This window comes from Arachis stenosperma, chromosome 3 (assembly GCF_014773155.1).
Source record: "Arachis stenosperma cultivar V10309 chromosome 3, arast.V10309.gnm1.PFL2, whole genome shotgun sequence".
NCBI classification, from domain to species: domain Eukaryota; kingdom Viridiplantae; phylum Streptophyta; class Magnoliopsida; order Fabales; family Fabaceae; genus Arachis; species Arachis stenosperma.
In genome coordinates, this window is record NC_080379.1 from 45,523,825 (window position 1) to 45,535,001 (window position 11,177).

The 11,177-nt window shown below is 39.1% G+C and overlaps 1 non-coding gene across 1 annotated transcript; it reads right to left on the reverse strand.

Moving 5' to 3' along the window:
* Positions 1-2,200: 2,200 nt before the first annotated feature.
* Positions 2,201-2,304, reverse strand: LOC130971055 (small nucleolar RNA R71). Its single transcript, XR_009082291.1, has one exon. It is a non-coding gene; the product is annotated as a small nucleolar RNA R71 (small nucleolar RNA).
* Positions 2,305-11,177: the final 8,873 nt, after the last annotated feature.

The following is an 11,177-nucleotide window of genomic DNA, read 5'->3' on the forward strand; positions in this document are numbered from 1 at the left end:
GAATTCTAGAGTTTCATGCTAACATGTTGAAGCCTGGCTGGCTGTAAAGCCATGTTTAATTCTTTTGGATAGAGGCTTCCAATCATCAACATAGAGGCAAGTTAATTGAAATATCAGTTGTTGTATGTCTGATTTATATCCTAAAGCTGGCTGGCTATTAAGCCATGTCCAACCCTTGGATTGGAGCTTTAGGCTAACATTGAAAGATTCCTGGAATTCTTATTAAAAATTTTGAATTTCTTATTTTCTTTTTCCTATATGTTTTTCGAAAAAATATAAAGAAAATACAAAAAAATCATAAAATCATAAAAACCAAAAATATTTTGTGTTTCTTGTTTGAGTCTTGTGCCATGTTTTAAGTTTGGTGTCAATTGCATATTCATCTTGTTCTTGCATTTTTCGAAAATTCATGCATTCATAGTGTTCTTCATGATCTTCAAGTTGTTCTTGGTAAGTCTTCTTGTTTGATCTTGATGTTTTCTTATTTTGTGTCTTTTGTTGTTTTTCATGTGCATTTTTGCATTCATAGAGTCTAAGCATTAAAAATTTTCTAAGTTTGGTGTCTTGCATGTTTTCTTTCTTGAAAATTTTTCAAAAATAAGTCTTGATGTTCATCTTGATCTTCAAGGTGTTCTTGGTGTTCATCTTGACATTCATAGTATTCTTGCATGCATCATGTGTTTTGATTCATAATTTTCATGTTGTGAGTCATTTTTGTTGTTTTTCTCTCATTAAAAATTCAAAAATAAAAAATATCTTTTCCTTATTTTTCTCAAAATTTCAAAAATTTGAGTTGACTTAGTTAAAAATTTTTAAAACTTAGCTATTTCTTATAAGTCAAGTCAAAATTTCAATTTTAAAAATCTTATCTTTTCAAAACTTTTTCAAAAATCAATTCTTTTTCATTTTTCCTTACTATTCTTCGAAAATTTTAATTTAATTTTTCAAACTCTTTTTTCTAATTTTATCTTTATTTTCGAAAACCATACTAACAATTAATATGATTGATTCAAAAATTTGAAGTTTGTTACTTTCTTGTTAAGAAATGTTCAATCTTTAAATTCTAGAATCTTATCTATTAGTTTCTTGTTAGTCAAGTAATTAATTTTAATTTTAAAAATTAAATCTTTTCCAACCATATCTTTTTAATCATATCTTTTTATCATATCTTTTTTAAAATTTTATCTTTTTCAAAAATTTGACTTCAAAATATCTTCTTATCTTCTTATCTTTTCAAATTTGATTTTCAAATCTTTTTCAACTAACTAATTGACTTTTTGTTTGTTTCTTATCTTTTTCAAAACCACCTAACTACTTTTCCCTCTCTAATTTTCAAAAATTTCTCCTTCCTTTTCAAAATTCTTTTAATTAATTAATTGTTTTAAATTTTAATTTTAAATTTATTTCACCTTTAATTTTCGAAAATAATTAACTCCTTTTCAAAAATTATTTTCGAAAACTTCTTTCTCTCATCTTATTCTATTTATTTATTCATTTATTAACACTTCTCTTCATCTCAAATCTCTGCCCTTATCCTCACCCTTGTGTTTGGATTATTTATTCTTCTTCACTCTTATTCCCTTTCTTCTTCTACTAACATAAAGGAATCTCTATACTGTGACATAAAGGATTCCTCTTCCTTTTCTGTTCTCTTCTTTCTCATATGAGCAGGAACAAGGAAAAAGGCATTCTTGTTGAAGCTGATCCAAAACTTGAAAAGACTCTGAAGAGGAAACTAAGAAAAGTTAAATTACAACAATCCAGAGACAACCTTGCTGAAATTTTCGAACAAGAAAAGGAGATAGCAGCCGAACCCAACAAGAATAATGCAAGAAGGATGCTTGGTGATTATACTGCACCTACGTCCAAGTTTAATGGAAGAAGCATCTCAATTCCTGCCATTGGAGCAAACAATTTTGAGGTGAAACCTCAATTAGTTGCTCTAATGCAACAGAACTGCAAGTTTCATGGACTTCCATCAGAAGATCCCTACCAGTTCTTAACTGAGTTCTTGCATATCTGTGAGACTGTTAAGACTAATGGAGTAGATCCTGAAGTCTACAGGCTCATGCTTTTCCCTTTTGCTGTAAGAGACAGAGCTAGAACATGGTTGGACTCTCAACCTAAAGATAGCCTGGACTCCTGGGATAAGCTGGTCACGGCCTTCTTGGCTAAGTTCTTTCTTCCTCAAAAGCTGAACAAGCTTAGAGTGGATGTTCAGACCTTCAAACAAAAAGATGGTGAATCCCTCTATGAAGCTTGGGAAAGATACAAGCAGATGACCAAAAGATGTCCTTCTGACATGTTTTTAGAATGGACCATGATAGATATATTCTATTATGGTCTATCTGAGTTCTCTAAGATGTCACTGGACCATTCTGCAGGTGAATCCATTCACCTAAAGAAAACGCCTGCAGAGGCCCAAGAACTTATTGACATGGTTGTAAATAACCAATTCATGTACACTTCTGAGAGAAATTCTGTGAATAATGGGACGCCTCAAAGGAAGGGAGTTCTTGAAATTGATGCTCTGAATGCCATTTTGGCTCAGAACAAAATGTTGACTCATCAAGTCAACATGATTTCTCAAAGTCTAAATGGATGGCAAAATGCATCCAACAGTACTAAAGAGGCATCTTCTGAAGAAGAAGCTTATGATCTTGAGAACCTTGCAATAGCAGAGGTAAATTACATGGGTGAACCTTATGAAAACACCTATAATTCATCATGGAGAAATCATCCAAATTTCTCATGGAAGGATCAACAAAAGCCTCAACAAGACTTTAATAATGGTGGAAGAAATAAGCTCAGCAATATCAAGCCTTATCCATCATCTTCTCAGCAACAGACAGAGAATTCTGAGCAGAGCACCTCTAATTTAGCAAATTTAGTCTCTGATCTATCTAAGGCCACTTTAAGTTTCATGAGTGAGACAAGGTCCTCCATCAGAAATTTGGAGGCACAAGTGGGCCAGCTGAGTAAGAAAGTAACTGAAACTCCTCCTAGTACTCTCCCAAGCAATACTGAAGAGAATCCAAAAAGAGAGTGCAAAGCCATAGACATAATCAACATGGTCGAACCTAGGGAGGAAGGAGAGGACGTGAATCCCAATGAGGAAGACCTCATGGGACATCTCTCAAGCAAGAAGGAGCTCCCTATTGAGGACCCAAAGGAATCTGAGGCTCATATAGAGACCATAGAGATTCCATTAAACCTCCTTCTACCATTCATGAGCTCTAAAGACTATTCTTCCTCTGAAGAGGATGAAGATATAACTGGAGAGCAAGTTGCTCAATATCTAGGAGCCATCATGAAGCTGAATGCCAAATTATTTGGTAATGAGACTTGGGAAGGTGAACCTTCCTTGCTCATCAGTGAACTAGATACATGGGTTCAGCAAACCTTACCTCAAAAGAGACAAGATCTTGGCAAATTCTTAATACCCTGTACCATAGGCACCATGACCTTTGAAAAGGCTCTGTGTGACCTGGGGTCAAGCATAAATCTTATGCCACTCTCTGTAATGGAGAAGCTGGGGATCATTGAGGTACAGCCTACCATATTTTCATTACAAATGGCAGATAAGTCAGTAAGACAGGCGTATGGATTGGTAGAGGACGTGTTAGTAAAGGTTGAAGGCCTTTACATCCTTGCTGATTTTATAATCTTAGACACTAGGAAGGAGGAGGATGAATGCATCATCCTTGGAAGACCTTTCCTAGCCACAACAGGAGCTGTGATAGATGTTAACAGAGGAGAATTAGTCCTTCAATTGAATGGGGACTACCTTGTGTTTAAAACCCAAGGGTGTTCTTCTATAACAATGGAGAGGAAGCATGAAAAGCTTCTCTCAGTACAGAGTCAAACAAAGCCCCCACAATCAAACTCCTAAGTTTGGTGTTGGGAGGCCACAGCCAAACTCTAAGTTTGGTGTTGAATCCCACATCCAAACTCTAAGTTTGGTGTTGGGAGTCTACAACATTGACCTAATCACCTGTGAGGCTCCATGAGAGCCCACTGTCAAGCTAGTGACATTAAAGAAGCGCTTATTGGGAGGCAACCCAATTTTTATTTATCTAATTTTATTTTTATTTTTATTGTTCTTTTATGTTTTATTAAGTTCATGATCATATGGAGTCACAAAATAAATAGTAAAAGCAAAAACAAAATAAAAAACAGCAGAAGAAAAAGCACACCCTGGAGGAAGGACTTACTGGCGTATAAACGCCAGTAAGGAGCATCTGGCTGGCGTTCAACGCCAGAACAGAGCATGGATCTGGCGTTGAACGCTAGAAACAAGCAGCATCCTGACGTTTGAACGCCAGAAATATACCCTGAGGAGAGCTGGCGCTGAACGCCATAAACAAGCATGGAATTGGCGTTCAACGCCAGAAACATGCTGAAATTGGGCGTTGAACGCCCAAAATAAGCATCACTTTGGCGTTTAAACGCTAGAATTGTATGCAAAGGCGTTTTACATGCCTAATTGGTGCAGGAATGTAAATCCTTGACACCTCAGGATCTGTGGACCCCACATGATCATCCCAAGGTCTGTGGATCCCACAGGATCCCCACCTACCTCAACTCACCTTCTCCTCTTCTTCACATTCATCCTCTCTTCCCCATAAACTCTCTTCCCCATAAACACTCTTCTCCAAAAACCCTTCACCAATCACCTCAATCTCTCATCCCCATCACCTCTTCACCACTCACATCCAATCCACTCTTCCCCATAAACCCCACCTACCTTCAAAATTCAAAATCCCTTTCCCACCCAAACCCACCCAATATGGCCGAACCTACTCCCTCTCCCCTCGCTATATAAACCCCTCCATCCTTCTTCATTTTCACACAACATAACCCCCTCTTCTATACCTTGGCCGAATACACCACCCCCCACTCTCCTCCATATTTTCTCTTCTTCTTCTTCTTTTCTTTCTTCTCTTGCTCGAAGGCGAGCAACATTCTAAGTTTGGTGTGGTAAAAGCATAGCTTTTTGTTTTTCTATAACCACCTATGGCACCTAAGACCGGAGAAACCTCTAGAAAAGGGAAAGGGAAGACAAAAGCTTCCACCTCCGAGTCATGGGAGATGGAGAGATTCATCTCTAAAGCCCATCAAGACCACTTCTATGATGTTGTGTCCAAGAAGAAGGTGATCCTTGAGGTCCCTTTCAAACTCAAGAAAAATGAGTATCTGGAGATCCGACATGAGATCCAAAGAAGAAGTTGGGAAGTTCTGACCAACCCCATTCAACAAGTCAAAATCTTAATGTTTCAAGAGTTCTATGCCAATGCATGGATCACTAGGAACCATGATCAAAGTGTGAACCCGAATCCAAAGAACTATCTTACAATGGTTCGGGGGAAATACTTAGATTTTAGTCCGAAAAATGTGAGATTGGCGTTTAACTTGCCCATGATGCAAGGAGATGCACGCCCCTACACTAGAAGGGTCAACTTTGATCAAAGGTTGGACCAAGTGCTTATGGACATATGTGTTGAAGGAGCTCAATGGAAAAGAGACTCCAAAGGCAAGCCGGTTCAATTAAGAAGACTGGACCTCAAGCCTGTGGCTAGAGGATGGTTGGAATTCATCCAACACTCCATCATCCCCACTAGCAACTGATCTGAAGATATTGGCCATCATTATCCATAGCATCATGATTGGAGAGGAAGTAGAAGTTCATGAAGTCAGGAATTCTACAAAATAGCCGAAAAGTCCTCCACCATGGCAAGGCTAGCTTTTTCTCATCTTATTTACCATCTATGTTACTGGTGCACGAAATTGCAATCACACTTTTGCAATTCCGCACAACTAACCAGCAAGTGCACTGGGTCGTCCAAGTAATACCTTACGTGAGTAAGGGTCGATCCCACGGAGATTGTCAGCTTGAAGTAAGCTATGGTTATCTTGTAACTCTTAGTCAGGATATCAATAATTCTCAGGTTTAATTGTGAAAAGTAAAAGAACATGAAATAAATACTTGTTTTGCACTAATGGAGAACAGGCTGAGGTTTTGGAGATACTCTATCTTCTGGATCTCTGCTTTCCTAATGTCTTCTTCTTCAAGCATGCAAGGCTCCTTCCATGGCAAGCTGTATGTAGGGTTTCGCCGTTGTCAATGGCTACCTCCCATCCTCTCAGTGAAAATGTTCAACGCGCTCTGTCACAGCACGGCTAATCATCTGTCGGTTCTCAATCAGGTCGGAATAGAATCCAGTGATTCTTTTGCGTTTGTCACTAACACCCAGCCTTCAGGAGTTTGAAACTCGTCACAGTCATTCAATCCTTGAATCCTACTCAGAATACCACAGACAAGGTTTATACCATCCGGATTCTCTTGAATGCCGCCATCAATTCTAGCTTATACCACGAAGATTCTGATTAAGGAATCCAAGAGATATCTACTCAATCTAAGGTAGAACGGAGGTGGTTGTTAGGCACACGTTCATAGGTGAGAATGATGATGAGTGTCACGGATCATCACATTCATCAAGTTTAGGAACAAGTGATATCTTAGAATAGAAGCAAGCATGATTGAATGAAAAATAGTAGTAATTGCATTAATCCATCAAGACACAGCAGAGCTCCTCACCCCCAACCATGGCGTTTAGAGACTCATGTCGTAGAAGATACAATAAAAAATGTGTAAAGTGTCATGAGGTAGAGATACAATATCAAAAGGTCCTATTAATAGTGAACTAGTAACCTAGGGTATACAGAAATGAGTAAATGACGTAAAAATCCACTTCCAGGGTCCACTTGGTGTGTGCTTGGGCTGAGCATTGAAGCTTTCATGTGTAGAGACTTTTTCTAGAGTTAAACGCCAGCTTTTATGCCAGTTTGGGCATTTAACTCCAATTTTTGTGCCAGTTCCGGCGTTAAACGCCGGGAATTTTGAAGCTGATTTGCAACGCCGGTTTGGGCCATCAAATCTCGGGCAAAGTATGGACTATTATACATTGCTGGAAAGCCCAAGATGTCTACTTTCCAACGCAATTGAAAGCGCGCCAATTGGGCTTTTGTAGCTCCAAAAAATCCACTTCGAGTGCAGGGAGGTCAGAATCCAATAGCATCTGCAGTCCTTTTCAGCCTCTGAATCAAATTTTTGTTCAGGTCCCTCAATTTCAGCCAGAAAATACCTGAAATCATAGAAAAACACACATAGTAAAGCCCAGAAAAGTGAATTTTAATGAAAAACTAATAAAAACATACTAAAAACTAACTAAAATGTACTAAAAACATACTAAAAACAGTGCCAAAAAGCGTATAAATTATCCGCTCATCACAACACCAAACTTAAATTGTTGCTTGTCCCCAAGCAACTAAAAATCAAATAGGATAAAAAGAAGAGAACATACTATAGACTCCAAAATATCAATGAAACTTAGCTCCAATTAGATGAGCGGGACTAGTAGCTTTTTACCTCTGAACAGTTTTGGCATCTCACTTTATCCTTTGAAGTTTAGAATGATTGGCATCTATAGAAACTCAGAATTCAGATAGTGTTATTGATTCTCCTAGTTAAGTATGATGATTCTTGAACATAGCTACTTTATGAGTCTTGGCTGTGGCCCAAAACACTCTGTCTTCCAGTATTACCACCGGATACATACATGCCACAGACACATAACTGGGTGAACCTTTTTAGATTGTGACTCAGCTTTGCTAGAGTCCCCAATTAGAGGTGTCCAAGGTTCTTAAGCACACTCTTTTTGCCTTGGATCACTTTTTATATTTACTTTTTTTATTATTATATTTTTTTTTGAATTCACTGCTTTTTCTTGCTTCAAGAATCAATTTGATGATTTTTCAGATCCTCAATAACATTTCTCTTTTTCCATCATTCTTTCAAGAGCCAACAAGTTTAACATTCTTTAATCAACAAATTCAAAAGACATATGCACTGTTCAGGCATTCATTTAGAAAACAAAAAGTATTGTCACCACATCAAACTGATTCAGCTAGTTTCAGAGATAAATTTGAAATCCTGTACTTCTTGTTCTTTTGTAATAAAAACATTTTTCATTTAAGAAAGGTGATGGATTCATAGGACATTCACAGCTTTAAGGCATAGACATTAAGATACTAATGATCATGTAATAAGACACAAACATAGATAAACATAAGCATAAAAATTTGAAAAACAGAAAATAAAGAACAAGGAGATTAAAGAACGGGTCCACCTTAGTGATGGCAGCTTGTTCTTCCTCTTGAAGATCTTATGGAGTGCTTGAGCTCCTCAATGCCTCTTCCTTGCCTTTGTTGCCCCTCTCTCATGATTCTTTGATCTTCTTTAATTTCATGGAGGAGGATGGAATGTTCTTGGTGCTCCACCCTTTTCTTAGTGATGAGCTTTTGAGATGAATCTTTTCATCTCCCATGACTCGGAGGTGGAAGCTTTTGCCTTCCCTTTCCTCTTTCTAGAGGTTTCTCTGGCCTTAGATGCCATAAATGGTTATGGAAAAACAAAAAGCAATGCTTTTACCACACCAAACTTAGAAGGTTTGCTCGTCCTCGAGCAAAAGAAGAAAGAAAGGAGTAGAAGAAGAAGAAAATGGAGGAGATGGAGAAGTAGTGTGTATGATGTGTGAAAATGAGGGGGTGTGGTTTCATGAAGGATGGATGTGAGTGGTGAAGAGAATGGTGGGATTTGATAGGTGAGGTTTTTTTGGGGAAGAGGTATTGAGGTGATTGGTGAATGGGTGAAGAAGAGAGAGAGTGGTGGGGTAGGTGGGGATCCTGTGGGGTCCACAGATCCTGAGGTGTCAAGGAAAATTCATCCTGCACCAAGTGCGAGCAAAAATGCTCTCTATGCCAATTCTGGTGTTAAACGCCGGGCTGGTGCCCATTTCTGGCGTTTAACGCCAGCTTCTTGCCATTTCCCGGCGTTTAACGCCAGTCTGGTGCCCCTTTTCTGGCGTTAAACGCCCAGAATGGTGCTAGACTGGGTGTTAAACGCCCATTTGCTGCCCTTACTGGCGTTTAAACGCCAGCAAGGTTTTCCTCCAGGGTGTGCTATTTTTCTTTCTATTTTTCATTCTGTTTTTGCTTTTTCAATTGATTTTGTGACTTTCCATGATCATCAACCTACAGAAAACATAAAATAACAAAGGAAAATAGATAAATATAACATTGGGTTGCCTCCCAACAAGCGCTTCTTTAATGTCAGTAGCTTGACAGTGGGCTCTCATGGAGCCTCACAGATACTCAGAGCAATGTTGGAACCTCCCAACAACAAACTTAGAGTTTGAATGTGGGGGTTCATTACCAAACTTAGAAGTTGGTTGTGGCCTCCCAACACCAAACTTAGAGTTTGACTGTGGGGGCTCTGTTTGACTCTGTTTTGAGTGAAGCTTTTCATGCTTCCTCTCCATGGTTACAGAAAGAGAACCTTGAGTCTTATAGTTTGCACTGTCTGCAAGCCACGGAGCTTCCTGAATGGCAAACAAATGCTCATCCGGAAAGGTTTCAGAGATCTCAGTAGGAGGGAGGGATGCTCCTGCTACTGGTTCCATCCGGGGCAGGTGATCAGCTACTTGATTCTCTGTCCCTTTTCTGTCTCTTATTTCTATATCAAACTCTTGCAGAAGCAACACCCATCTTATGAGCCTGGGTTTTGAATCCTGCTTTGTGAGTAGATATTTAAGAGCAGCATGGTCAGTGTACACAATCACTTTTGACCCTACTAAATAAGATCTGAACTTGTCAATGGCATAAACCACTGCAAGTAACTCCTTTTCTGTAGTTGTGTAGTTCTTCTGTGCATTATTTAGAATACGGCTTCCATAATAAATGATGTTCAGAAGCTTGTTATGCCTTTGTCCCAATACTGCACCAATGGCATGGTCACTGGCATCACACATTAGTTCGAATGGCAGTGTCCAGTCTGGTGCAGAGATAACTGGTGCTGTGACCAGCTTAGCCTTCAGAAGGTCAAACACCTGCAGACACTCCTTATCAAAGATAAATGGCGTGTCTGCAGCTAGCAGATTACTCAGAAGTTTTGCAATTTTTGAAAAATCCTTTATAAACCTTCTGTAGAATCCTGCATTCCCCAGAAAGCTTCTGATTGCCTTAACATTGGTAGGTGGTGGTAATTTTTTAATTACTTCAACTTTAGCTTGATCCACCTCTATTCCCTTGTTTGAAATTTTATGCCCAAGGACAATCCCTTCAGTCACCATAAAGTGACATTTTTCCCAGTTTAAAACTAGGTTGGTCTCTTGGCATCTTTTCAGAACAAGTGCTAGATGGTTAAGGTAGGAGCTGAATGAGTCTCCAAATACTGAAAAGTCATCCATGAAGACTTCCAAAAATTTCTCTACCATATCTGAGAAGATAGAGAGCATGCACCTCTGAAAGGTTGCAGGTGCATTGCACAGACCAAAAGGCATCCTTCTGTAGGCAAATACTCTAGAAGGACATGTAAATGCTGTTTTCTCTTGGTCCTGAGGATCTACTGTAATTTGGTTGTAACCTGAATAGCCATCCAAAAAGCAGTAATATTCATGAGCTGCCAGTCTCTCTAGCATCTGGTCTATGAATGGTAAAGGAAAATGATCCTTCCTGGTGGCTATATTGAGCCTTCTGTAGTCAATACACATACGCCACCATGTGACTGTTCTTGTAGGAACCAGTTCATTCTTTTCATTATTAACCACTGTCATGCCTCCCTTCTTAGGGACAACGTGGACAGGGCTCACCCAGGGGCTATCAGAAATAGGATAAATAATCCCAGCCTCTAGTAACTTAGTGACCTCTTTCTGCACCACCTCCTTCATGGCTGGATTTAGCCGCCTCTGTGGTTGAACCACTGGCTTAGCATCACCCTCCAATAGGATCTTGTGCATGCATCTTGCTGGGCTAATGCCCTTAAGATCACTTATAGACCACCCAAGAGCTGTCTTGTGTGTCCTTAGCACTTGAATTAGTGCTTCCTCTTCCTGTGGATTTAAAGCAGAGCTTATGATCACTAAAAAAGTGTCACCTTCTCCCAGAAATGCATATTTCAGGGATGGTGGTAGTGGCTTGAGCTCGGGTTTATGAGGCTTATCCTCTTCCTGAGGAATTTTCAGAATTTCTTTTATTTCCTTTAGTTCCTCCAAATCAGGCTGAACATCTTTAAAGATGTCCTCTAGCTCTGATTTGAGACTTTCAGTCATATTGACCTC